The sequence below is a fragment of the Heptranchias perlo genome, chromosome X (genome assembly GCF_035084215.1).
Source record: "Heptranchias perlo isolate sHepPer1 chromosome X, sHepPer1.hap1, whole genome shotgun sequence".
In the NCBI taxonomy this organism is placed as follows: domain Eukaryota; kingdom Metazoa; phylum Chordata; class Chondrichthyes; order Hexanchiformes; family Hexanchidae; genus Heptranchias; species Heptranchias perlo.
This window is the reverse complement of record NC_090370.1, coordinates 20,871,501-20,897,986: the sequence shown is the minus strand read 5'-3', so window position 1 is coordinate 20,897,986 and position 26,486 is coordinate 20,871,501. Positions and strand designations below refer to the sequence as shown.

At 42.9% G+C, this 26,486-nt stretch overlaps 2 long non-coding RNA genes across 3 annotated transcripts in view; one reads left to right on the top strand and one right to left on the bottom strand.

Annotated features, from left to right (window-relative positions):
- Positions 1-26,486, bottom strand: part of LOC137307015 (uncharacterized) — a 39,584-nt gene that overhangs the window by 6,200 nt on the left and 6,898 nt on the right. For both annotated transcript variants that reach the window (XR_010958990.1, XR_010958991.1), the window contains exon 2: positions 721-792. This is a non-coding gene — a long non-coding RNA (uncharacterized lncRNA). The remainder of the gene's footprint in view (positions 1-720; positions 793-26,486) is intronic.
- LOC137307014 (uncharacterized) lies at positions 10,555-12,327 on the top strand. The gene is made up of 2 exons (XR_010958989.1): positions 10,555-10,701; positions 12,028-12,327. It is a non-coding gene; the product is annotated as an uncharacterized lncRNA (long non-coding RNA).

Genomic DNA, 26,486 nt, shown 5'->3' with positions numbered 1-26,486 from the left:
CTATAAGGTCACCTCTCGGATTTCACTTTTCCAGAAAAATGCACCACAGCCTGTTCAGTCTTCCCTGATCGTTATAATGTCTCAGTTCTGGTATCACCATTGTAAATCATTTTGCACTTTTTCCAGTCCCTCTACGGGATTTTTGTACCATGGGGACCAGAAATGTGCTCAGTACTCCAGGTGAGGTCCATTCAAAGTGCTATATCAGTTTAACATGACTTCTCTGCTTTTTAATTCTATTCTTCCAGAAATTAACCCCAGTGCTTTGTTTGCACTTTCTATGGCCTTGTTGACCTGCCTAGGCCCTGATCTCTGGAATTCCCTTCCTAAACTTCTCCGCCTCTCGACCTCTCTCTCTTCCTCATGGACACTCCTTTAAACCTATCGATTTGACCAGACATTTGCTCACCTATCTCCTTATGTGGGTCCTTTTCAAATTTTGTTTGGTAACACTCCCGTGAAGTGCCGTGGGACGTTAAGGGCATGATATGAATGTAAGTTCTTGTTGTTGTAGCATTGCCACATTTAATAATTTATGAATCGATATCTCTCGGACTCCTTGTGCTTCTACGCCACTAAGAAACTTATTTTTCAAGGAAATGTATTGAAGCGACCGGAGTTTAAACTGTCCACTATTTCCCAGGGGACTCCCGTTAACCTGCAAGTTCAAGCCCGAAGGGAAGTGGTGATTCTGTTCTGTCAAGGAATGGGAAAGCTTACCTGTGCTGTGTGCTCTTTGCTGCGGGCTTCAGTTGCAGTTCTACCGCTGTGGACACTTGAGGTCCGCAAGACCTGGTAGGACAGAAACACGTGTATTCATTGCAAAAATGTGCAACATGGACTTGAAACATCTGTCATCGCTACAACATTATGTAACAAAGGCCTGGAACATCTGCAATCGCTACAACAATGTGCGACATAGGCCTGAGACATCTCTATTCATTGCAAAAATCTCAACAAAAAGGTGTAACATGGGCCAGAAACAACTCTCGTCTCTGCAGCAATATATGAAATAGGCCTGAAACATTTCTAATGTCTGCAATATTCTGCAACAGGGCAGAAACATCTCTGATCTCTGCAACAAGTGTTACATAAGCCTGAAGCCCATCCATTAATTACAGAAATGTGCAACATAGCCTGAAACATCATCACTCTTCGCAGCAATGTATAACATGTGCCGGAACAATCTGTCATCGCTGCAACAATGTGTCGCATGGGCCCGAAAAATCTCTAATCTCTATCACAATGAGTAACCACATCTCTAATCTCTACCACAATGGGACTGGAACATCTCTAATCTCTGCAACGATGTGTACATAGGCCTGATACATTTCTAACCTCTACAACAATGTATATAATAGACCTGGAACAAGTCTAATTTCTAGAAAAATGCGTAACATAGACCTGAAACATCTGCAATCGCTACAACAATGTGTAACATAGGCATGAAGCATCTGTAATCGTTCTAACAATATACAGCATAAGCCTCAAATATATCTAATCTCCACAATAATGTATAAAATAGGCCTGAAACATGTCCAATCTCGACGTCAATGTATAAAATAGGGCTGAAACACCTCTAATCTCAACAACAGTTTGTATCGTCAACCTGAAACATCTCTAATCTCTGCAACAATCTGTAACATAGGCCTGAAATACCTCAGCTCATTGCAAAGATGAGCAACATAGATATGAAACATTGTAATATTCACAACAATGTATAACATGAACCTGAAACATTTGTCGTTTAAAGAACAATGAGGAACACACGACTGAAACATATGTAGTCTCTACCACAATGTATAACATAGACAGGAAACATTTAAAATCTCTGCACCAATGTCTGACTTGAGCCTGAAACACCAACAATCTCTGCAACAATGTATAACATAGGCATGAAACGAATCTAATCTCTACAACAACCCGTAATATAGGTCAGAAATATCTGTAATTTTTGCAAAAATGTATAACTTGGGACTGAAACATCAAAAATTTCGACAACAATGCGTAACATAGGCCTGACGACCTCTGTTCATTGCAAAAAATCTGCAACATGGACCTGAAATATCTGTCATCTCTACAACATTATGTAACAAAGACCTGGGACATCTGCAAACGCTACAACAATGTGCAACATAGGCCTGAAACATCTCTAATCTCGACAACGATATGTAATATAGGCCCGAAACATCTCTAATCTCTGCAACAATGTACAAAATAAACCTGGAACATCGCTAATTTCTAGAAAAATGCGTAACATCGGCCTGAAACATCTGCAATCTCTCAACAATGTGTAGCATAGGCATGGGAAACCTGTAATCGCTAGAACAATGTACAGCATAGGCTTGAAAAGGTATAATCTCTGCAACAAACTGTAACACAGGCCTGAAACATCTGTAATCGGCACAAGAAAGTACAGCATCGGCATGAAAATGTGTAATCTCTGCAACGATGTGTAAGATAGGCTTGAAACAATTGTAATCTCTCCAGCAATGTATATCGTGAGCCTGAAATATCTCTAATCTCTACATCAATGTATAAAATTGGCTTGAAACATCATTAATCTCCACAACAATGTATAACACGGGAATTAAACATCACTAATCTCTACAACAATGTATAACACGGGAATGAAACTTCATTCATCTCCACAACAATGTATAACAGGGGAATGAAACATCATTAATCCAGGCAACAATGTATAAGAGGGCAATGAAACATCACTAATCTCTACAACAATGTATAACAGGGGAGTGAAACTTCACTAATCTCTATATCAATATATAACACGGGAATGAAACATCACTAATCTCTGCAACAAAGTATAAGATAGGCCTGAAACATCTCCAATCTCTGCAATGATATAAAACATAAGCCTGAATCAAATCTAACCTCGACAACAACCTGTAACATAGACAAGAATCTTCGGCAATTTTTGCTATAATGTATAACATGGGCCTGAAACATTCCTAATTTCTGCAACAGCATGTATCATGGGCCTAATTAACTCTATTCATTGCAAAAATGTGCAACATGGGCCTGAAACATCTCTCATCTTCACAACATGATGTAATAAATGCCTGGAATATCTGCAATGGCTACCACAATATGTAACATGGGTCTGTGACATCTCGACTCGCTGCAGCAATATATGAAATAGGCCTGAAACATCTCCAATGATACAACAATGTGTAATATAGGCCTTAAGCAGCTCCAATATCTACAACAATATGCAACATAGGCCTGGAGCATCTCTAATCTCTGCAACATTGTATAACATGGGCCTGGAACATCTCCAATCTCTCGAACAATGTATAACAACGGACTCAATCATTTCCACTCATTGCAAAATTGTGCAACAGAGACCGGAAACGTCTGTAATCTTCGCAACAGTGTGTAAGAGAGGCCTGAAACATCTGTAATCTCTGAAACAATGTATCACATAGGCCAGAAACAGCACTAATCTCTACAACGATGTGGAACACAGGCCTAAATTACCACTTTTCATTGCAAAAATGTGCAACGCAGACCTGAAATAACTGTTATCTTCTCAACAATGTACAACATGGGACTGAAACATCGGTCTTCTGTACAACTATGGTAACACAGGCCTGAAACATCTGTAATCGTTAAAGCAACGTGAAATATAGGCCAGAAGCATCTGTAATCTCTACAACAACCCGGAACATAGGCCTGAATCATCTGCAATCTCTGAGACATTTTTAATCTCGACAACATTGTTTAAAATAGACCTGGAACCTCTCTGATCTCTACAACAATGCATAACAAAGGCATGAAAAAACTCGAATCTTGACAACAATGCAAAAAAATAGACCTGGAACGTCTCTAATCTGTACAAAGATGCGTAACACCGGCTTGAAACATCTGCAATCCCAACAACAATGTATCACATGAGCTAGAAACATTTCTAATCTCCATAACAATGTGTAATACAGGCCTGAAACATGTTATCTATACAGCAACGTGTAACACAGGCTGCAACGCCTGTAATCGCGACTGCAACGTGCAGCATCGTCCTGATAGATGTCTAATCTCTACTACAATGTCTAAAGTAGGCTTCAAGCATCTTCAATCTCTACAACAATGTGCAACATAGGCCTGAAACACATGTAATCTCTTCAAAAATGTGTAACATGGCCCTCCAACATCTCGAAGCTCAAAAGCAATCTATAACATAGGCTGGAACATTTCTAATCTCGGAAAATGTCTAACATAGGCCTGAAACATCTCTAATCTCTTCAACAATGTGTTACATAGTATTACAAGATATAAAAGTGACAGGGCCATGATATACATTGTTGCAACGATCACAGATGTTTCGGGCCTATTTTACAGATTGTTCTGGAGATTAGAGATGTTTCAGGCCCATGTTACACATTGATGTAGAAATTAGATATATTTCAGACATATGTTATACACTGTTGCAAGAGATTGGAGATGTTTCAGGCTTATGTCACACATTACTGTCGGGATTGGAGACGTTTTTACCCTTTGTCATACATTTTTGTAGTGATTATTATCTGAATGGTGATAGATTGCGAAAAGGGGAGGTGCAATGAGACCTGGGTGTCCTCGTACACCAGTCGCTGAAAGCAAGCATTCAGATGCAGCAAGCAGTTACGAAGGCGAATGGTATGTTGGCCTTCATTGCATCAGGATTTGAGTACAGGAGCAGGGATGAAGAGAAATTTCTTCACTCAGAGGGTGGTGAACCTGTGGAATTCTCTACCACAGAATGCAGTGGAGGCCAAGTCATTAGATGTATTTGAGAAGGAGATAGATATATTTCTTAATGCTAAAGGGTGAGGGGGAAAAAGCGGGAACAGGATGCTGAGTTCGACGATAAGCCATGATCATTTTGAATGGGGGAGCAGGCCCGAAGGGCCGAATGGCCGACTCTTGCTCCTATTTTCTATGTTTCTATGTTTCTATGATTAGAGTTGTATCAGGCCCATTTTCTACATTGTTGCAGGCCGATGTTATGCATTGTTGTAGAGATTAGAGATGTTCCACGTCAATTTTATCGATTGTTGTATAAATTAGTGATGTTTGAGGACCATGTAAGATATTGCTGTAGCGATTGCAGATATTTCAGGCCGATGTTACACATTGTTGTAGAGATGCCAGCTGTTTCAGGATAATGTTATACATTGTTGCAAAGATTACAGATAGTTGAGGGCTTTGTTGCTCATTGTTGCAATGGGTAGAAATGTTTCGGGCCTGTGTCCCACCTTGTTTTACAGATTAGTGATGTTTCAGTCCTACGTTACACATTGTTTTAGGCATTGGAAATGATTCAGGTCTTTGTTATACATTGTAACAGATGTTACAGATGTTTTAAGCCTATGTTACATCTTGTTGCAGAGATTAGAAATGATCCTGGCCTATATTATACATTGTTAGAGATATTAGAGATGATTCATGCCTATTTTATATCTTGTTGCAAAAATCAGAGCCGCTTGCTGCCTATGTTATATATTATTGTTGAGTTTAGAATGGTTTCAGGCCTTTTTTTTATATTGTTGCAGAGAGTAAAGATTTTTCTGACATGTGTAACACATTTTTGTTGAGATTAAAGATGCTTCAGTTCTTTTTTATACATTGCTGCAGAGATTAGATATGTTTCAGGCCTATGTTACATCTTGTTGCAGAGATTATATGTTTCAGGCCCATGTTATACATTGTTGTAGATATTGGAGCTGATATAGGCCCATGTTATACATTGTTGTAGCATTTAGAGAAGTTTCAGGCTTATTGTATACATTGTGTAAGAGATTAGAGACGTTTCTGGTTTATGATACACATTGTTTTTGAGATTAGAGAAGATTTAGCCTTATTGCATACATTGATGTAGAGATTAAATAGGTTTCAGGCATATGTTATATATTGTTGCAGACAATAGAAATGTTTCAAGCCTATGTTATATATTTTTGTGGAGTTAAGAGAAGTTTTAGACCCATGTTATGCATTGTTGTCATAATTAGAGATGTTTCAGGCCTATTTTATATATTGTTGCAAATATTAGAGACGTTTCTGACCTAAGTCATATATTATTGTTGAGATAGCGATGTTTCAGAGCTATGCTTTATATTGTTGCAGGGATTGGAAATGTTGCAGGCCTATGTTACAAGTTGTCGTAACGATTGCAGATGTTTCAGGCCTATTTTATACATTGTTGCAACGATTGCCGATGTTTCAAGCCTATGTTACACAGTGGTTCAGAGATTAGTAATGTTTCAGGCCTGTGTTACACATTGTTGTGTACATTAGAGATGTTTCAGGCCTATGTTACACATTGTTGTGTACATTAGAGATGATTCAGGCCTATGTTACACATTGTTGTGTACATTAGAGATGATTCAGGCCCATGTTACACATTTCACTGCTCTTTCCTCAAAGCCCTGCAATTATTTACCCTTCAAGAATTTATCCAATTCACTTTTACACATTAGTATGAAAGTTACTATTGAATCTGCTTCCACCACTTTTCAGGCAGCGCATTCCAGATCATTACAACTCGCTGCGAAAAAAAACCGACCGCATATCTTCACTGGCTCTTTTGCCGATCATCTTAAATCTGAGTCCTTTGGTTACCGACCCGTTTGCCACTGCAAACAGCTTCTAATTATTTACTCTATTAAAACTGTTAATGATTTTGCATACCTCTATCAAATCACCCCTTAACTTTTTTCTGTTCCAAGGAGAACAAAGCAGTTTCTTCAGTCACTCCACATAATTGAAGTCCCTCATCCCAGGAATCAATCTAGTAAACCTCTTCTGTACCTTCTCTGAGGCTTTGACATCCTTCCTAAAGTGCGGTGCTCAGATTGGACATAATACTCCCGTTGAGGCCTAAGCATTGTTTTATAAAGTTTTAGTATATTATTCTTCCATTTGTCCTCTATCCTCTATTAATAAAGTCCGGGATCTCTCATCTTTTACTGCCTTCTCAACTTGTCCTGCCACCTTCAAAAATTTGTGCACATATACCCACAGATCGCTCTGTTCTCCCACATTGCCTCTCCTATTCTTCCAGCAAACGTATCACTTCACACTTCTCTTCGTTAATTTACATCTGCCATGGATGGACCCATTTCACCAGTCTGTCTGTGTCCTCCTGAAGAATGTTACTATCCTCTACATTGTTTACCCCGTTTCTGAGTTTCGTCTCTTCTGCTAACTTTCAAATTATATCCTGTATACCCAAGTCCAGGTGTTTAATATATACCAGTCCAGGATCACTCTGGGCCTGTTTAGTTGGGGTGTGCTGTCAGTCCCGAATCATTCTGTGGCTGTTTAGAATGGGATGTGCTGTCAGTCCCGGATCATTCTGTGTCTGTTTAGTTGGGGTGTGCTGTCAGTCCCGAATCATTCTGTGGCTGTTTAGAATGGGATGTGCTGTCAGTCCCGGATCATTCTGTGTCTGTTTAGTTGGGGTGTGCTGTCAGTCCCGGATCATTCTGGGCCTGTTTAGAAGGGGTGTGCTGTCAGCCCCGAATCATTCTGTGGCTGTTTAAAAGGCGTGCGCTGTCGGTCCCAGATCATTCCATGCCTAGAATCATAGAGTCATAGAAAAATTGCGGAACAGAATGAGGCCATTCTCCCCATCGTGTACGCGCCAGCTGAGAAACGAGCCATCCAGCCCAATCCCACGTTCCCGCATTTTGTCCATGGTCCTGTAGGTCAAGGCTCTTCAGGTGCACATCCAGGCATTTTTTAAATGAGTTGAGGGTTTCTGCCTCCACCACCCTCTCAGGCAGTGTGTTCCAGACGCCCACCACTCTCTGGGTTTAAAAAGATTCCTCATTTCCGCTCTAAACCTTCTGCAAATCACTTTAAATTCATGCACCCTGATTATTGACCCCTCCACTAAGGGAAATAGGTCCTTCCAACCTGCTCTATCTTGGCCCCTCATAATTTAGGACACCTCAATCAAATCACCCCTCCGCCTCCTCTATTACAAGGAAAACAACACCAGCCGAGGTAAAATTCTCCAGTCCTGGCAACATCCTCGTAAATCTCCTCTGCAGCCTCTCTCGTGCAATTACATCCTTCCAGCAATGTGGTGATCAGAACTGTGCGCAGTACTCAAATTGTGGCCTCAGTTGTGTTTTATACAGTTCCAGCATAACATCCCTGCTTTTATATTCTATGCCTAGGCTAACAAAGGAAAGCATTCCATATGCCTTCTTAACCACCTTATCAACCTTTCCTGCAACCTTCAGGGATCTGTCGATATGCACTCCAAGGTCCCTCACTTCATCTATACCTCACAGTATCCTCTCATTTATTGTGTATTCCCTTGCCTTGTTTGCTCTCCTCAAATTCATTACCTCGCACTTCTCCGGATTGAATTCCATTCGCCACTTTTCTGCCCACCTGACCAGTACATTGATATCTTCCTGCAGTCTACAGCTTTCCTCGTCACTGTCAACCACAAGGCCTATCTTTGTGTCATCCGCAACTTTCTTAATCGTGCCCACTACGTTTCAGTCCAAATCGTTAATGTATACCACAAAAAGAAAAGGACCTGGTACCGAGCAGTGCGGCACCCCACTGGAAACAGCCTTCCAGTGGCAAAAATATCCGTCAACCATGACACTTTGCTTCCTGCAAAAGAGCCAATTTCGGATCCAATTTGCCACTCTCCCTTGGATCCCATGGGCCTTTACTTTTTTGATCAATCTGCCATGTGGGACCTTGTCAAAAGCCTTGTTAAAATCCATGTGGACTACATCAATTGCGCTACTCTCATCGATCCTCCTTGTCACCTCATCGAAACATTCCATCAAGTCAGTCAGACACGATCTCCCCTTAACAAATCCGTGCTGACTGTCCTTGATCAGTTCATGCCTTTGCTAAGTGACAGTATATCCCGTTCCTCAGAATTGATACCAATAATTTGCCAACCACTGAGTTTAGGCTGACTGGCCTGTAATAATCGGCCTATCCCTCACTCCCTTTTTAAACAGCGGTACAATGTTCCCAGTCCTCCAATACTCCTGCACTGCCCCTGTATCCAGTAAAGTTTGAACAATGATTGTTGAAGCCTCCGCTATTTCCTCCCTGTCTTCTTTGAACGGCCTCTGATACATTTCATCCGGCCCGAGTGATTTATCCCGTTTCAAAGAAGCTAATCCTCTTAATACTTCCTCTCTCACTATATTTATCCCATCCAATATTTCACACTCCTCCTCAACTTCAATCCCCAATCATTTAGTTTTTATTTAAAGGGGATGCGCTGTCATTTCCGGATCATTCTGTGTCTGGTTAAAAAGGGTTTGCTGTTAGTCCCGGATCATTCTGTCCGTTTAAAAGGGATGCGCTGTCAGTCCCGGATCATTCTGTATGTTTAAAAGGGATTTGCTGTCAGTACCGGATCATTCTGTGTCTGTTTCAAAAGGGTTTGCTGTTAGTTCCGGATCATTCTGTCCCTGTTTAAAAGGGGTGTGCTGTCATTCCCGGATCATTCTGTGTCTGTTTTAAAGGGGTGTGCTGTCATTCCCGGATCATTCTGTGTCTGTTTTAAACGGGTGTGCTGTCATTCCCGGATCATTCTGTGTCTGTTTTAAAGGGGTGTGCTGTCATTCCCGGATCATTCTGTATCTGTTTAAAAGGGGTTTGCTGTTCGTCCCGAATCATTCTGTGTCTGTTTAAAAGGGATGTGCTGTCAGTCCCGGATCATTCTGTGGTTGTTTAAAAGGGGTGTGCTGTCAGTCCCGGGTCATTCCGTGTCAATTTAAAAGCGATGTGCAGTCAGTCCATGAACATTCTGTGTCTGTTTACCGGTAGAACAGAGATCAGACTGTGAAATATTAAGGAGCAAGGTGAGCGAGCAGGAGCGACGGGTTATATATTGACTTCACGTGGAGATAATACTGTAGTTGGAGTTGATGGGTTAAATGTCCTGTTCGTGTATCTGTCACATTCTGTCACCTGAACTCACGTGTTAAGCCTTTTAGTTGGGCCACAGCTCACAACCTTGTGATCTGAAAGATCGAGAACTGCCAACTTCGTCCAGCTGCCAACTGATCAACAGTCACACAGAAAGGAAACAACTTTTCCCAGGATTTTTTCAGAGAGCGGTCAGTCCCCGTGTGTGTGATGAAAAAATGCAGACAACTCTCTGTGCCAGAACTGATGGAAGCTCTTCTCTCGGTTCTTGGAGTCATCACACCAGAGACATCACACCAGATGGCATATTAAAGTGCACGGGAAGCGTGCAGGAGAGAGGGGTCTGATTTCGAGCTCATGTGGATGCAATACTTTGGGTGGAGTTAAGGGTGAAATGTCCTGCTTGTGTGCCTGGCACATCCTGTCAGATCAGCTCGAGTTTTAAAACCAGAAGTGGGGCCAAAAACACAACCTTGTGATCTGAAAGATAGAGAACTGCCAACTGAGGCAAGCTGCCAACTGATTCACGGTTACACAGAAGGGAAATTCGTTTTCTCCGAATATTTTCAGAGAGTCCCTCCCCGTGTATGCGATTATAAATACAGCAAACTCTCTGAGTCTAGATACAGAACTTGTGTACTCCAGCCGTCTGATCCTGACTCTGAGGAACTCAGCGGAAGATGATGAAAGTCCTGCTCTTGGTATTTGGAGTCCTGGTGCTGACTCAGTCCATCACTGTTGATTGGTGGAGGTTGGGAGGACGCGTCGTTGTCGCAAGTCGCGGAGGTAAGTTTCTCTGATCTCGCAACACCAAGTTTTGTTTAAACTATTTTATGATCTGAATGAAGCTCACGGTTTGATTGGTTAAATGAATATTATTGTAAGAATGATTGAAGAATTTAACCTGAACCAACTAAATCCCCCGATTGTTTAGTCGGTACCTGAGCGGGTAGTGGGGATGGTGGGTGTTGTTTGATGATCCAAACAGACCAGGAATTAAAGCACAAATTACTGGCCAGTGCCAAGTCAGTGGATCTCAGCCGGAGCATTGACCTGTTTGGGAGACTCAGTAATTGGTCTCAGTTCCCAGGTATTAGGGAGGGCGAAACTCACAGTTCCTGCTCCCAATCAGTGCTACCTGCTACAAAGTGTAAGAGTGCGAACGGCATCAGGAACTCCTTCAGCCCCTTTCCCCCACACTCACTGCTCAGACCCAGATGAAGAATGGTGAATTGGGAGCGATACTGGAGGCATCTGTGGAACCGGACCCCAGACACGAGTCAGATTTTCATAACATGAGGGGAAGGGATTGGATCAAAAGGGTTTCAAAACAGGTTTCTGAATCCTAATAATTCTGCAGTCTACATAGAGATCAGAATATGAGGACATGAACTGAGTAGAGGAATCAACAGTGAAACTATCAAGTTCAGTCGCCGGGTGTCAGTTTGCCTCAGTTGGGAATTGAGTGAACATGTTGTGGGTTGATGTTCCACTCCAGTACATACAGCCCAGCACTGGGGGAGTGCTGCACTGTTGGAGGTGTCATTTTTGAATGAATCGTTAAACGGAGACCTTGTCTTCCCGTTCATGGGGCAGGAAACATTTGGTGGCATTATTTGAAGAGCTGGGAGTTCTCCTGGTGTCCTGGACCAACATTACTCTCTCAACTAACATGACCAGAAACTCCCCACACTGTCAAGTCTCATTTTCTGTTTGTGGGACTTTGCTGTGAGCAATTTGGTGCCAACATGGTGTCGGCACTTCAGAAATAATCCTTTGTCTTTGAAACACCTTCGACCCTTCTGTTGACGGGAAAGGCTCGATATAAATGTCAGATCTTTCTTTTCTTTGTCTCTGGTCTCAGATAGCGGGAATGGTGGGCTCCATTCTGTGGAAAACCTATTGTGCTGCCCTTGAGAACAAAGAGTGAGTCACTACAGGTCGGGGAGAGGTCAATGCGAGGTTTAATGAAGTAAAAATGAGCTGAGGTTCATGTGTGGTCCAGAGTCAGTCCCGGTAACACGGACAGACTCAGCTTCATGTTTTCTCATTGATCTCCCACCCTCTTTGTTCAGAACGGTCAATTAATTAACTCTTCGTTTTGTATTTTAGTGCACGTTTTCAACTGCAGCTCGCTTGGAGCAATGTGTCGTGAGGGATCTTGTAACACAAACGAGGAGACTCTGCTGCTGATCTGCCACGATGGGTTCCATTGTTGCAGGCCGAACTAGTGAAAGATCCAGTGATGGATTCTCACCAGCCCGAGCGCTCCAAGTTCTCACTGAATGAAACCTTCGTTCACGGGGAGCAGGCTCTGTTTGATTGTGTTCGTCCCATAACCCTCGGACCCTGTATTACTGCTGTCTGAATAATGGGCTGTACTCAGAAATAAATCTCACTGCATTGATCACAGCTTCATATCCGTGTCTTGTTTCTCTTTTGGATCATTGTGTCCCAGGTTTGCATGCTCAGGGGTCTTATGAGGCTGCGGGAAGATGTCGGAATCGTCGGTAATGAGAAGAGGAGACCAGAGCAGGGAATCTCTGAAAGTGCCTAATAACACATTCAGAAAATTACTGAAATAAGACAGGCGTTCAAGGTTCAAGATATCTCACTTGACCGTGTTTCTTCAGGAAGATTGGAAGGAGACACACATTGCATCAGGCCCATCAGATTGCTTGATTGGTCATTAAAGCGGGAGCTTTAACTCTGAATCTAGCCCGTGCTCTTCCTGCCCTGGGAGTATTTGATGGAGACAGTGTAGATGGGGCTTCACTCTCTATCTAACCCTTGCCGTACCTGCCCTGGGAGAGTTGATGTGCCAGTGTTGAGGGAGATTGACAAGAGACCCATGTGAATCTGGCAGTATAACTCGATGCTGTTGGATGAAGCTGCTCTGACATCAGTAACTATATCAAAATCATTACTTACTGAACACAATTGTATGGGTTCAAAACCTGTGATTATAACCCAACAGCGCTCTTACATTAGAAGAATAAAAAATATAAGAAATATTTAACTGTATAGGGAAGCAAAGATAAAACATGTTCCAACTTCTGTCGCTCTCTCTGCCTCTGCCTAATCTCTCGGTCTCGTTTTCACTCACTCTTTCTCTCTTTGACTTAATTTATCTCTCTCTATGCTTCATCTTTCTCTGCCTCTGATTTCTCTGCCTCTGTTTATTTAACTCTGGCCCTGTCACTCCCTGCCTCGTTCTCCCTCTTTCATTCAGTTTGACGGGGTCTCTCTTTTCGATCTCTCAATCGCTCTCTCTCTCTCGCTACCTCTAGCTTATTTCACTCTGCCTCGTCTCTCTTACACTTCCTGCCTTGTTCTCTTCTCTATCTCTCGTTCCCTCTTCTTGCCTCGCTCTCATTCCCCCTCACTCCATCTGTATCGTCCCTCTCTCTTCTCTCTGCATCATTGTTTCTCGCCAACTCTGCCGCTTTCCTGTCTCTCGCTCGTCTTTCTCTCTCTGCCTCATTCTCTTCCTTTCCATCGCTGCTGCTCTAACTTCCCTCCCCCCTTTCTATCTCTCTGCCTTATTCTATCTCGCCTACCCTCTCTTCTCTCTCTCTCTAAATCTCCCTCTCTCTCACTTATTTCCACCTGTCACTGTTTCCTATCTGTCTGTCACTTACCCACTTTCTCTCTCTGTCCGGGTCTTCGTTCTAAGTTAAGATCCCTGATGCAACAGGACTATCCAAACACAAACACTTTCACACTGATCCCAGCCTGTACTCTGAACACATTGCATGAGCTGATCACAGCTTCTGCACCCCTAGTTCGCAAATGAGCTGCTCAGGATGTGCAAGGCCCACCAGTGGCATGGAATCCTGCAAGATTTTGACATTGCTCGAGAGCGAAGCCTGCTTTTGGTCCTAACTTCTGCTGCACCTCTGCCTCCACGTCTCATGCAGCCTCGATTCTTGAACTAATTTTATTATCTTCCATCCTCAAGTGACATTTACACACTCTTCTTCATCCATGAATTATCCATGCCTCTGATTTGGTTCTCTCTGCGAATCTTTTGGACCTTGTTTTTCCTTATTTTTGACAGTCCGTCTCTGTTACTGAATCTGTTTGTTCATTTTCTAATTTGATGTGAAATTTTTGAATAGCTGGCAAGCAATACCTGATATTTTGCTCAGCGTATTTCCACAAATTGAGATGAATCTAGGGAGCAGAAATTAACCAAATGAACCTTCTTTGAATCTTCTCTAAGGCAAGTATATCTTTCTTTAGGTAAGGAGGCCAAAACTGTACACAGCACTCCAGGTGCGATCTCACCAGAGCCCTGTACAATTGCAGCAAGTCCCCCTTACAATTTAACCCAACCCCCTTGCAATAAAGGCTAACATGCCATTTGCCATCCTAATTGATTGTCGTACCTGCATGCTAACTTTCTATGATTCCTCCACAAGGACACCCAAATCCCTTTTAAATCCCGATATAAACACACGAGGGAGAAATGAACAGAAGTGTATGCTGATAGGGTTAGATGAAATAGGGTGGAGGAGAGATAGAACAGGAGTTAAAGTTCAAAATTGGGTTAAGGCCAATTTTACTAAGCTGAGAAGTGATTTAGCAAAAGTGAAATAGAAACAGCTACTTGAAGTTAAATCAGTGTCAGAGCAGTCGGAGCCATTAAAAGGGAAATTCAAGGGTTTCAGAGTAAACGTGTTGCCACAAAGATAAAGGGTGGGACTGCCAAATCTAGAGCCTCCTGGGTGACAAGTAGCATACAGGGTAAGATAAAGCAAAAAAAAGGAATCTTATGTCAGACACCAAGTGCTCAATACTGCAGAAAGCCTAGAGGAGTATGGAAAATGAAATTAAATTAAATCGGTGAAATTTAAAAGGAAATTAGGAAAGCAAAGAATAATACTGGTAATTAAAATTATGGAAAACCCAAAAAATGTTTTATAAATGCATAAAGAGCAAGAGGATAACTGTGGAAAAAGTACAGACTATTGGAGATCAAAAAGCTAACCCATGTGTGGAGGTGGAAAATGTGGGTATGGTTCTAAATGAATACTTTAATTCTGTCTTCACAAAGGAGAGGGATAATGCAGGAATTGAAGTTAAGAAGGAGGAGTGTGAAATATTGGATGGGATAAACATAGCGAGAGAGGAAATATTAACGAGATTGGAATTTTTGACAGTCGATAAATCACTCGGCCCGGATGAAATGTATCCCAGGCTGCTCAGAAAAAACAAGGGAGGCATTAGCGGAGGTTCTGACCATCATTTTCCAATCCTCCCTGGCTACAGGTATGTGACAGAGGATTGGAGGACTCTTCAATCTGTACCATTGTGTAAAAAGGGAGAAAGAGATAGATAGAGTAATATATCCAGTCAGTCTAACCTCGGTGGTGGGCAAATTATTGGAATCGATTCTGAGGGATAACATTAACCTTCATTTAGAAAGGCACTGGTTAATCAAGGACAGTCAGCTTGGATTTGTTAAGGGAGGGTCGTGTCTGACTAACTTGATTGAATTTTTTGAGCAGGTAAGAAGGAGGGTAACGCGTTTGATCTCGTGTCCATGGATTTTAGCAAGGCTTTTGACAAGCTCCCACATGGCAGACTGGTTAAAAAGTACAATCCCATGTGATCCAAGTGAGAGTGATTGATTGGCTCAGTAGCAGGAAGTAAAGGGAAATGGTCGAAGGGCATCTTTGCGACTGGAAGGCTGTTTTCAGGCGGGTTCTGCAAGGTTCAGTACTCGGTCCGTTGCTTTTTCTGGTATATATTAATGGTTTGGACTTGAATGTGGGGGGCTTGATCAAGAAGTTTGCAGGTGATACAAAAATTGGCTGTGTTGTTTTCAGTGAGGAGCAAAGCTGGAGACTGCAGGAAGATATTAATGGACAAGTCAGGTGGGCAGAAAAGTGGCAAATGGAATTCCATCCAGAGAAGTGTGAGATAATGCATTTGGGAAAGGCAAACAAGGCAAGGGAATAAACAATAAATGGGAGGATACTGAGAGTTGTAGAGGAACAAAGGGACCTTGGAGTGCATATCCACAGATCCCTGAAGGTAGCAGGACTTGTAGATAAGGTGCTTAAGAAGGCATATGGAATACATTCCTTTATTAGCCGAGGCATAGAATATAAGAGCAGGGAGGTTATATGAGAACTATATAAATCATTGGTTAGGCCACAGCTTTAATACTGCGTGTTGTTCTGGTCACACATTAAAAGAAAGATGTGATTGCACTCAGTAGGGTACAGAGGAGATTTACGAGGACATTGCAAGGGCTGGAGAATTTTAGCTATGAGAAAAGATTGGATAGGCTGGGGTTTGTTTTCATTGGAACAAAGGAGGCTGAGGAGAGATTTACTTGAGGTACATAATATAATGATGGGACTAGATAGAGTGGATAAAAATTACCTATTTCTCTTAGCAGAGATGTCAGTGCCAGGGGACACAGATTTAAAGGAATTGGTAGAAGGATTAGAGGGGAGTTGAGGACAAAGAAATTCATCAAGAGGGTGGTGGGGGTCTGGAACTCACTGCCTGAAAGGGTGGAAGTGGCAGAAACTCGCAACTCATTTAAAAAACACTTGGATGAGCACTTGAAGTGCCGTAACCTACACGGCTACGGACCAAGTGCTGGAAAGTGGGATTAAGCTGCATAGCTCTTTATCGGCCGGCACGGACACAGTGGGCCGAATTACCTCCTTCTGTGCTTTAACTTTCCATGATTCTATACCTTTATGTTTGTGTATGTGTATGTCTGTGCATGTGCCTTGATGTGTGTCCATGTGCCTTTATGTGTGTGTATTTGCCTGTATGAGTATGTATGAATATTTGTGCGTATCTGCCTTTATGTGTGTGTGTGTGGCTTTATGTGTGTGTATGTGTGTATGTGTGTGTATGTTCCCGTATGTGTGTGTATGTGCCTTTATGTGTGTGTGTGTGTGCCCGTATGAGTGTGTGTGTGTGTATATGTATGTATGTGCCTTTATATATATATATATATACATGTTTGTGTTTTTGCCCTATGTGTGTGTCTGTGACTTTATATGTATGTATATGCGTGTATATGTGTGTATGTGCCTGTATGTATGTGTATGTTCATGTTTGTGTGTATGTGTGTGCGCATCTGTGACTTTATGTGTGTGGATGTGCTTTTATGTGTATGGATGTGCCGATATGTGTTTGTATGTGTGTGCATGTGACTGTATATGGTTGTGTGTGATGAAAGTGCTGCTCTCGGTACTTAGAATCATGCTGCTGACTGCCCGAGAGGGGCGGGTGGAAGAGAGACCTGACTAGGTGAGATATTAAAGAGTCGAGCAGCGAGCAGGAGAGAGAGGTCAGATTTAGTGCTGCATCAAGATTAGAGATGATTCAGGCCTATGTTATACAATTTTACAGAGTTTAGAGATGTTTCAGGCCTATGTTATACAATGTTACAGAGATTAGAGATGTTTCAGACCTATGTTATACAATTTTACAGAGATTAGAGATGATTCAGGCCTGTGCTACACGTTGTTTCAGGGATTACAAATGTTTCAACCCTACGTATTCATTGTTGCAGAGATTACAGATGTTTCATGCCTATGATATACATTGTTGCAGCGATTACAAATGTTTGAGGCCGACGTTATTCATTGTTGCAGAGATTACAGATGTTTCAGGCCTATGTTATACATTGTTGCAGAGATTACAGATATTTCAGGCCTATGTTGTACATTTTCATAAATTGCTACCCTCCAGCAGTTCCTTTGATAGACAGCTGCAGAGGATTTGTTTCCCGGGAATGCCAACTTGCAAAGCAAATTGAAAGTGCCAGAAGCTCTTCTAGGAAGTGGCCGGTTAACTCTGTGTCAGTTTAAAAGGGTTGGGCTGTCAGTCCTAGAACATTTTATGTCAGTTTAAAATGGGTGCGCTGTCAGTCCCGGATCACAGAATCAAGTTGCTGATCATAACCTGAACCCGCAGACAGCTCCATCACACTGGAGATCTCAACACACTGAGGTGAACTGGGGCATGAAAAACATTCATTTAATGAAACAAATACTTCAAACAGGAAGTATTGAGCCTACACAGAAATACGGAGATCAGAGGCGCCTGTAGCTCAGGCAAAGCAGTTAGGAAGGGAGATTTTAATTTTCACATAGACTGGGACATAAGGGCAATACATTTCTAGAGTGCATCGAGCTCAGTTTTCTCAAACAATATCATAGAACTGAGAGGTTGCACATGTCAGGAAAGAGAGAAAAAGCTGGGGCTCTTTTCTCTAGAAAGGAGAAGACTGAGGACTTACGTGATAGAGGTCTTTAAGATTAATGATCTGTTTGACAGGGTAGACGCAGAGAAGATGTTTCCGCTTGCAGGGGAGACCAGAACCAGGGGTCATTATTATAAGATAGTCACGAATAAATCGAATTGAATCGAAAAATGAATGCAGGAGAAACTTCTTTCCCCAGATGGTGCTGAGAATGTGAAACTTGCTACCACAAAGGATAGTTGAGACGAATAGCAAAGATGGATTTAAGGGGAGATACATGCAGAGAGAGAGAGAGCCTGCTCCGCCATTCAATCAGATCATGGCTGAACTTCCACCTCAACTCCAATTTCCCGCCCGATCCCCATACCCCTTGATTCCCCTAAAGTCCAAAAATCTATCAATCCCAGCCTTGAACATACTCAACGACTGAGCATCCACAGCCCTCTGGGGTAGAGAATTCCAAAGATTCGCAAACCTCTGAGTGAAGAAATTCCTCCTCATCTCAGTCGTAAATGGCCGACCCCTTGTCCGAAGACTGTTCGCCTTTGTTCGACACTCGCCAGCCAGGGGAAACAATCTCTCAGCATCGATCCTGTCAAGCCCCCTCCGAATCTTATATTCTATTTTATATGTTTCAATGAGATGCGAAATGAATAGAAGGATATGGTGATGGGGTTAGATGAAGAAATATGGGAGGGGGCTCGTTTGGAGCATAATCACTGGCATGGAACTGTTGGGCCGAATGGCCTGTTTCTGAGCTGTACAGTCTACGAAATCCTGGAATTTACCACACATTCGGCCCGTCATACCTGTGCTGGCACTTTGAAAGAAGTGCCCGATTTATTCCCACATCCCAGCTTTTTCCCCACAACCCTGCAAATTAGTCCTCTTCAAGGGCATGTCCAATTGCCTTTTGAAAGTTCTTATGGAATGTGGTTTCACTGTTCTTTCATATGTTGCATTCCAAATCATAATAAACCTCAGTGAAAAGTGTGTCCTCATTTCCCCTCTGGATCTTTTGCCAATCAGTTTATTATCACAGAGAGGACGGGTACAGAGAGAGAGAGAGTAGAGGGCAAGAGAAAGGGAGAGTATTGAGGGAGAGAGAGAGAGAGAGAGAGTAGAGGCAGAGCGATTAAGAGAGAGAGAGAGAGAGAGACAGAGACAGAGACAGAGGAGGGTGAGAAAGAGAGAGTAAAAGGAGACAGAAGGTAGAGGGAGAGAGAGTGGGACAGAGAGAGAGAGATAGAAAGAGTAAGGTGAGAAAGAGAGAGTAGAGAGAGAGAGGTTCAGAGAGAGAGAGAAGAGGGGATGAGGCAGAGAGAGGATAAAGAGAAGGAGAGCACAAAAAGTTAAAAAGAGACAGAGGGGAAGACTGAGAAAGACAAGGGGGAGAGTGAGAGTGACCGATCGAGGGACGCGAGAGAGAGAGAAACAGGCAGAGAGAGAGAAACAGGGGAGATACATCCAGAGAGAGGGAGAGACGGGGACTGAGTGTGTGATAGAGACTGGTCAGAGAGAGAGTGGAATGACAGAGAGAGAGAGAGAGAGAATCAGGGTCACAGCATCACAGAGAGGTGGAATCACCGAGAATGGGGGGAGGCAGTGATCTCTGGGGAAGGCCCAGGCAACATCCCGGCCTCTGTTAGTAGATCTCATCCGGTGTCGGACTGGCACCCACACACAGAGCATGGGAGAGTGTTGATGGAGCTTTACTCTGTATCTAACCTCTGTTGTACCTGCCCTGGGATTGTTGAAGGGACAGTGTTGGAGGAGCTTCACTCTGTATCTAACCCGAGTTGGTCCTGCCGTGGTTGACGGTTGTTTTTGCGACTGGAAGGCTGTTTCCATTCGGGTCCCGCAAGGCTCAGTAGTAGGTCTCTTCTGCTTTTTGTGGTATATATTATTGATTTGGCCTTGAATGTGAGGAGCTTGACCATGAAGTTTGCAGATGATACAAAAATTGGCCGTGTGGTTGACCGTGAGGAGGAAGGCTGTAGACTTCAGGACGATATCAATGGACTGGTCAGGTGGGCAGAAAAGTGACAAATGGAATTCAATGCAGAGAATTGTGAGGAAATGCATTTGGAAACGGGAAACAAGGCAATGGAGTACACAATAAATGGGGGGATACTGAGAGGATTAGATGAACCAACGGACCTTGGAGTGCATGTTCACAGATCCCTGATGGTAGCAGGACAGGTAGATCAGATAGTTCGAAAGGCATACGGGATACTTTCCTTTTTTAGCGGAGTCATAGAATACAAGGGAGGTTATGCTAGAACAGCATAAAACATTGGTCAGGCGACAGCTTGAATACTTGCTGCAATTCTGGTCACCACATTACAGTCAAGATGTGATTGCACTCGAGAGGGGACAGAAGAGATTTGCCAGGATATTGCCAGCGCTGGAGAATTTTATCGATGAGTAAAGATTGAACATGCTAGGTTTGTTTTCTTTGGAACAGATGTTCAATAAAGCTCCGTCAACGCCAACACAGAAATCTCCAGAGCAGGGTCTTTGGTCAGAGTGTGGTCTGTCTTCAGAGTGGGGTCTGTGTTAAGCGTGGGGTCTGTGTTTAGAGCGTGATCTGTGTTCAGAGAGGGGTCTGTCTTCAGAGTGGGGTCTGTGTTCAGAGTGTGATCTGTGCTCAGAGTGTGATCTTTGTTCAGAGTGGGGTCTGTCTTCAGAGTGGGGTCTGTGTTCAGAGTGTGGTCTGTGTTCAGAGTGTGGTCTGTGTTCAGAGCGTGATCTGTGTTCACAGTGAGATCTGTGTTAAGCGTGGGGTCTGTGTTCAGAGTGGGGTCTGTGTTCAGAGTGGGCTATTTGTACAGAATCGGGTCCACTTGTTCAGAGTGGGGTCAATGTTCAGAGAAGGGTCCATGTTCAGAGTGGGGTCTTTGTTCAGTGTTGGGTCAATGTTCAGAGTGGGGTTTGCTTAGAATGGTGTATTTGTTCAGAGTGGGGTCTTTGTTCAGAGTGCGGTCTGTGTTCAGAATTGGATTTGCGTTCAATGTGTGTCTGTGTTCAGAGTGGGGTCTGTGTTCATAGTGGGGACAGTGTTCAGAGTGGGTTTTGTGTTCAGAGTGCGGTCTGTGTTCAGAATTGGATTTGCGTTCAATGTGTGTCTGTGTTCAGAGTGGGGTCTGTGTTCAGAGTGGTGACAGTGTTCAGAGTGGTGACAGTGTTCAGAGTGGTGACAGTGTTCAGAGTGTGGACAGTGTTCAGAGTGAGGTCTGTGTTCCGAGTTTGGACAGTGTTCAGAGTGGGGTCTTTGATCAGAATGTGGTCTGTGTTCCGTGTGGGATCTGTGTTCAGTGTCAAGCTTTGTTTATAAATAGATTCCTCAGACGAATTGAAAAAAGGATTCAACTGCTTGCAGAATGTATAAGAGCGTGCGGCTCAAAGAGATAGAAAGAGGCAAAGCTCTCTGAAGAAATTGGTTTTATAGCAGCTTTTGAAGGCACTTGCAGACACCTTACAGACTATTTACCAATTCGGGACTTATTAAGGATGTCTTTTCATTACTGGCTCTAAATATGTTACGGTCTGAACTCTGCACAGCAATATTATCTGAAATATTTAGTTCCCAGGGGTGAATATTCAGAGTGTTCCCCTCATGTGACACGGGTCCCTGTCTCACAGTTTGTTCTGGACACAATTTTGTGAGAATTGCGCCTTCAACAAAACAGAATTCTTGCTTCCCCCTCAGCAATCTCTGTTCAGTATGAAGATATATTCTGTCGATGAGGTGGCTTTGTTGCTAGGAATCCGAAGTAAGGAATTCAGTTGAAAACTGACCAAAGTGCTACATTTACAGAGAAAAACAGCTAAAATGGGGAAAATAAAAAGCAGATTTACAGCATACTTATGGAAAGAAGTAAAGTGGAGGAGAGGAAGATTCGATGGCGAAGAGGAGGGGGAAATGTAAATGACATATGTAATGTAACAAAGGTAAGTGCAGCCATGGAGGGAGAAGGAGAAGTGAGGGGAGAGGAACAGCATCGTCCAGATGTACAATAATGTTTCCTGTACACTGACAAAGACATCTTCAGAATGGTGTCCGTGCTCAGAGTAGGGTCCGTGTACAGACTGGAGCCTGTATTCAGATTGGGATCTGTGTTCAGTGAGGGGTCTGTGTTCAGAGTATGGTCCTTATGCAGTGGTAGTTGGTATTCAGTGTCAGGTTTTGATTATAAATCGATACCTCAGGATACTTTACAAAGACTGCACGCAGAATGTGTGAGAGAGTGCGGATTAAAGCGAAAATTGAGGAAATGCCCTTTGAAGAAATAGGTTTTAATGATTCCTTTGAGGGCACATGATCGGCACCTCAGAGCAACTTTGCCAATTCAGGGACTTATAAAGGACAACGGTTCCAACTGTGAGCATGATTACAATTCCTCCCACCCCGCATCCTATCGGTTCTGTTTCTAGAGTGGGGACAGTGTTCAGAGTGGGGCTTGTGTTCAGAGTGGGACAGTGTTCAGAGCGGGGACAGTGTTCAGAGTGGTATCTGTGTTCATCGTGGGAATGTGTTCATAGTGGGAAATGAGTTCAGAGTGGGGTCTGTGTTTAGAGTGGAGTCTGTGTTCAGATTGAGGGATGTGTGCACAGTGGGGAATGTGTTCAGAGTGGGGTCTGTGTTCAGTGTCGGTCTGTGTTCTGTGTCAGGCTTTGTTTGTAAATATATATCTCATATTGCTTTACAAAGAATTCAACTGCGTGCAACATATGAGAGAGAGAGAGAGAGTGCGGGTTAAAGAGATTTTTGAAGGAACTTGATTGGCATCTTAGAGCAACTTTACCATTTCCGGTACTAATGAGGACATCTTTCATTACTGGCACGAAATATGTTAAGCTCTGAACTCCAAATAGCAATTTTACCTGAGATCTTTAAGTGTCAGGGGTGAATGTTCAGAGTGTTTCTCCTCACGTGATTGGAGGTCCTGCCTCACAGTTTGTTTCGGACAGAATATTGGTTGAATTCGAAATTCAACAAAACAGTTAGCTACTTCCCTCTGAGCAATCTCTGTCCCGGATGAAAATATATTCTTTCGATGAGGTTGCTTTGTTGCTTGCTATGAAAAGTAAGGAATTCAGTTGGAGAATGACCAAAATGTTCCTGTTACTCACTCAGGCAGATAAATTGGTGAAAATAAAAAGCAGACTTAAAGAAGATTATTAAACAGAAATAAAGTGGAGGAGAGGAGGATTCGGGGATGAAGAGGAAGGGGCAATGTAAATGACATATGTAATGTTCCAAAGGTGGGTGCAGCCACGGGGGTGAAGGAGAAGTGAGGAGAGAGGAACAACACCGAACAGATGTACAATAAAGCTCTGTCTTCACTAACACAGAAATCTTCAGAGTGGGGTCTGTGTTCAGAGGGTCGTCTTTTTACCAATTCAGGACTTACAGCCTCTTTACCAATTCAGGACTTATTCAGGGCATCTTTACGTTGCTGGCAGTAAATATTCTAAGGCCTCAACTCCGCACAGTACTTTTATCTCAGGTATTTAGGTCCCAGGGGTGAATATTCATAGTGTTCGCCTGATGTGACACAGGGCGCTGTCTCATAGTTTGTTCTGGATACAATTTTGTGAGAATTCCGCCTTCAACAAAACAGAATTCCTCCTTCCCCCTCAGCAATTTATGAAAATATATTCTGTCGATGAGGTGTCTTTGTTGCTCGGAATCCAAAGTAAGGAATTAAGTTAAAAACTGACCAAAGTCTTATGTGTACAGAGAAAAGCAACCAAAATGGCGAAAATAACAAGCAGGTTTACAGTATACTTAGAGAAAGAAGCAAAGTCGCTGACGAAGATGAGGGGGAAATGTAAATGAAATATGTAATGTTACAATAGTGTGTGAAGCCATGGAGGGTGAAGGAGAAGTGAGTGGAGAGGAACAGCATCGTCCAGATGTAAAATAAAGTTTCCTGTACACTAACAAAGACATCTTCAGAATGGAGTCTGTGTTCAGAGAGGGGCCGCTATTCAGAGTATGGCCCTGATGCAGTGGTGGTCGGTATTCAGTGTCAGGCTTTGTTTGCAAACAGACACCTCAGATGACTTTACAAAGAATTCGAATGCACGCAGATTGTGTGAGAGAGTGAGGGTTAAAGAGAACATGGAGAAAAAGCCTTTTGAAGAAATTGGTTTTCTTTTGCGTCCACACGATCGGCACCTCAGGGCAAAGCTGCCAATTCAGCGACTGATTGAGAACACCGGCTCTCACAGCGACATTGACAACAACACCTCCCACCCCGCTTCCTGTGGGCTCTGTGTTCCCAGAGTGGGGACAGTTTTCAGAGTGGGCACAATGTTCAGTTTCGGTCTGTATTCGGTGTCAGGCTTTGTTTGTAAATAGATATCGGAGGTTGCGTTACAAAGAATTCAATTGCGCGCAGAATGTGAGGGAGAGACAGTGCGGGCTAAGGAGACAGGCGGAAAAACGAACTTTGAAGAAAGAGGTTTGAAACAGGTTTTTGAAGGCCCTTGAATGGCAATTTAGATCAACTTTACGAGTTCTGGGTCTATTAAGGATAACTTTCATTACTGGCACGAAATATGTTCGGGTCTGAGCTCCAGACAGGAATTTTATCTGAAATCTTTTGTCCCTGAGGTGAATGTCAGGAGCGTTTCTCCTCGTGTGACACAAAGTCCTGTCTCACAGTTTGTTTTGGACAGAATATTGTTTGAATTCGAACTACAACAAAACAGATACGTCCGTTCCCCATGAGCAATCTGTGTCCCTTACGAACACATATTCTGTTGATGAGGTGGCTTTGTTCCTTGGTATGAAAAGTAAGCAATTCAGTTGGAAAATTACCAAAATGTTTCAGTTACTGAGTCAGGCAATAAAATTGGGAAAATAAATAGCAGATTTAAAGAAGATTTACAGAAAGAACTAAAGCGGAGGAGAAGAGAATTCGGTGTTGAAAAGGAAGGGGGAAATGTAAATGAGATATGTAATGTTCCGAAGGTGGTAGAGCAACGGGGGTGATGGAGAATTGAGGAGGGAAGAACAGCATCGTCCAGATGTACAATAAAACTCTGTCTACACTAACACAGGAATCTTAAGAGTGGGATCTGTTTTCAGAATGGTGTTTGCGTTCAGTGTGAAGCCTGCATATGGAGTGGGGTATGTGTTCAGAGTGGGGTCTGTGTTCAGAGTTGGGCCTGTGTTCAGAATGGGGTCTGTGTTCAGAGTTGGGCCTGTGTTCACAGTGGTGTCTTTGTTCAGAGTGTGGTCTGTGTTTCGGCTATGGTCTATGTTCAGAGTGGAGTCTGTGTTCTGAGAGGAGTCTGTGTTCCGTGTGGGATCTGTGTCCAGTGTCAGGCTTTGTTTAACAAAAGAAAACTCAGACTAATATATAAAGGATTCAACTGCGTGTATACTGTATGAGAGAGTGCAGCTTAAAGAGATAGATGGAGGGAAAGCTCTCTGAACAAATTGGATTTAAAGCAGCTTTTGAAGGCACTTGCAGACACTTCACAGCCTCTTTACAAATTCAGGATATATTCAGGAAATCTTTTCATTACTGGCGCTGAATACTTCAAGGCCTGAACTCCACACAATAGGTTATCTCAGGTATTTAGTTCCCAGGGGCAAATGTTCATAGTGTTCCCCTCATGTGACACAGGGCGGTGTCTTACATTTTCTTCTGGATACAACCTTGTGAGAATTACGCCTTCAACTGAACAGAATTCCTCCTTCCCCCTGAGCAATCTCTGTCCGCGTGAAAATATATTCTGTCGATGAGGTGGCTTTGTTGCTCGGCATCCAAAGGAATTGAATTGAAAACTGACCAACGAGTTATATTTACAGAGAAAAGCAACTAAAGTGGGGGAAATAAAAAGCAGATTTACCGCATACTTTGAGAAAGAAACAAAGTGGAAGAGAAGAAGATTCAATGACGAAAAGGCGGGGGAAATGTAAATGACATAAGTAATGAAACAACGATGGGTGGAGCCGAAGGGGTGGTGCGGGGAGAAGGAGAAGTGAGGAGAGAGGCACAGCGAAGTCCAGATGTACAATAAAGTTTCCTGTACACTAACAAAGACATCTTGAGATTAGGGTCTGTGTTTAGAGAGTGGTCTCAATTCAGAGTATGGCCCTGATGCAGTGGTGGTCGGTATTCAGTGTCAGGCTTTGTTTATAAATAGATATCTCAGATGACTTTACAAAGAATTCGAATGCACGCAGATTGTGGGAGAGAGTGCGGGTTGAAGAGAAGATGGAGGAAAAGCCTTTTGAATAAATCGGTTTTCTTTTGTGTCCACATGAGCGGCACCTCAGAGCAACTCTGCCAATTCAGGGACTTAT